Raw genomic sequence first — 3120 nt, 5'->3', positions numbered from 1 at the left:
ATAATAGCCAGTCCAACACTCAAATCAGTAAACTGGAGAATAGGGCGAATGTAATGTAATGCTCTGAACTTAAGAGTAGTTGTATAAGAATTGCGTACCTTTTTCTCTGTGATCGTTGGCTTTTATATTGTAAGATGATGAAGTTAATTATAGTATTTTCTGAAAATTCGACAATAATATGGTCGACTTATTGATAAGGAATATCGCAGGCTAAATTGGTCGGAGATCTCGTGATTACAGGCTGAGAGGGAGAGTTTGCTGGATTGTAGCCACTAACGGTAACTTTCTGTGAATACCCGACCTCTCCAGGGGAAGGCAAGTCTTGATGAAGAGCCGAATTGATGCTGACCTGAAGCATTCGGGTCTTTTTTTTTTCCCTCGATTAGACCGAGTATCATATGATTAAACCCTTGCCACGTGGTTCTGTATTCGAGTGCCGAGACATAGCCTTCTTTGAGCGATTATTGTGTAATATCAGAAGTTCCCTCACTTGTCTTCGATTCTTTAAATTTGGAGGTGACAATTGTCTTCATGATCTGGGACGTATAGCTTGTTTGGATTGGCCTTCCATACTCGCATCACTTTGTCTGCTCTTGTCCATAAATGACAATTGCCTTGTGGTTATGAAATAAATTAAAGATAACAAACCGAACTTAACACCCGGTCATGATAATGACTTGAGAATTTCATTAACCAGGACTGACACCTAGTCGTTAGCGTTGCAAATACCCTCCTAGTGGCCTGGTCGAGAAATATGTCACAGTCTAGAGTGTAAATCATATCAACTATACCAAGTAGAATCGTGCGGCCTTAGTTCAGTCCCTCGAATTAAGTTAGTTTTTATCCGGGTTAAGCGCGCATTGTCCTCTCTTTCTTCTTACTTACCCTACCTACCAGCCCGATCCAAGATCTTGTTCATCTTCTGGCCAAAATTAATCTGAGTTATATAGAATGCCTTAGCAAGTTTTCGGCCTTTCTCTTGTCCTAACCAACCCTGGTGAGTTTTCGGGCATTACCTAGCCCTAGCATGTTACCGGGCATTCTCTAGCCCTAACGAGCTTCTGAACATTTTTCAGCCCTAACGAGCTTTCAGGCATTACCTCGATCGGTCTTGATGAACTTTCGAGAATTTTCTTGCCTCGACCAGTCTTGACGAACTTCCGAGCATTTTCTTGCTTCGAGGTTTTGGACATTTTCTTGTTCTAGCAAGTTTTCGAACATTTTCAAGCCCTCATGAGCTTTCGGTCTTTTTTTTTCGCGGACTTCACTCGTTCGCTTTAGCAGTCCGTCCTGCCAATCATAAAAAAGTCTCGCCCGCCTACAATGGGCCCTCTTTCTTAGGGATGTAAACGGGTAGGGTACCCGCAAAATTGAGAGTACCCAAACCCGAACCCGATTATATATACAATTCCCGAACCCGTCCCAAATCCGTTTAATATTTTAATTTCACTATCCGAACCTGTCCCAAACTTGTTTAACAATACCCGCACAATACCCGAACCCGATACAAACCAGCAACTCAGTAACTCAGCAAATAATTTTTTTTAATTCAATTCAATGATAAAACCAAATAAACTATCTAACAGTTGCATAACCCAATAGGAGGAGAAATATTCAATGACAAGAACCAGCAACTTAGCAACCCAGCAAATAATGATTTATAATCAAATAATTAGATTAATTGTCCATAAATTTTAAAAATCAACAGTATTATATTAATCAAATAGCAAATAATTAGATTTTTTAACATATCCAAATAATCAGATTAATAGTTCATAAATTATAAAATTCTTTAAGAATATACACATAAAAGATCTTGAAACCTGAAGAGAGTTCTAGTCAAAGCAGATGTCGCCGATTGAGGAGAGAAGGGTTGTCTCTAGCGTCAGTGAAGTGCGGGGAGAGAAGCGTAAATCGAAAAGAGTAGATTTCACCCGACTGGGGAGAGAGAAGGAGATATCGCCGACGCCGACCGGGCAAAGAGAAGAGTTGTCTTCAACTGGAAAGTCGGAGATGTCGCTGCTGGAGAGAGAGAAGGAGATATTGCTAACGGGGGAGAGAGAAGATTTATTGTCGACTGGGGAGAGAAAGGAGACATCGCCGGTGACGACTGGGCTGCCGGCAGTGAAGTAGGGGAGAGGCGTGACTGAGAACTATGGGAAGGGAAGCGACGGAGAGAGAGACGTAGACGAAGAGAGGAAAGAGTAAAATGAAAAAATAAATTAGGGATTAGGGTTAGTTTTGTTAGTATAGTTAATCGGGTTCGGGTAACGGGTATCCGATCACCTAATCCCGAACCCTACCCGAATCCGAGACGGGTAAAATTTTTCAAACCCGAATCCGCCCAAATCCGTTTTGTAAAAACCCAAATCCGTCCTAATAGGGTTTAGGCGGATCGGGTACCCGTGAAAACCCGCCCGCCTGCCATCCCTACTCTTTCTACTGAAAAGGTTTTGAATTTTCGGGAATGTTCGTAAGAGTAGCGATAAATGCCTTGAAGACTTTCTATGAAACAGGACCAATGCTTAGTTACGTGGCCTAGCTCATACCCGCCTTGTGGCCTGAGCATGAAATGCCTTAGAAACTTAATGTGAAGTGGGACTAACACCTAGTTTGTCGGCCTAGCGTATCTCCGCCTTGTAGCCTGGTATCAAATGCCTTAGAAACTCCTTGTGATGCAAGACTCACACCAAGATGGCCCGGCGGAACTTGCTTTATGGCCTGGCATGAGTTGCCTTGCTATATGGGACTGACACTTGGATGGCCTGACAGATTCCCACCCTATGACTTGTCATGAGTTTGTTTCTATTTCTATGGTCCAATACTTAGATTATGGCCTAGCTGAAGCTGCCTTGTGAGCTTTTATGAGTTTGTTTCTGTTTTCATAGTTGAACCCCTAGATTATAGCCTAGCTGAAGCTGCTTTGTGGCCTTTTAGTGGGACTAACACTCGGATGACCTGGCGGATTTCTGCCTTGTGGCCTGGCATGAGATGCTTTGTTATGTGGGACCGACGCTCGAATGGCCTTGTGGCCTTTTGGTGGGACCAACGCCGATATGGCTTGGCGGATTGCCGCCTTGTGGCCTTTGCTCTTGTCTCTACACTTTCATCCATCCAATA

Source organism: Manihot esculenta, chromosome 4 (assembly GCF_001659605.2).
Source record: "Manihot esculenta cultivar AM560-2 chromosome 4, M.esculenta_v8, whole genome shotgun sequence".
NCBI classification, from domain to species: Eukaryota; Viridiplantae; Streptophyta; class Magnoliopsida; order Malpighiales; family Euphorbiaceae; genus Manihot; species Manihot esculenta.
This window is presented reverse-complemented; position numbering follows the sequence as displayed.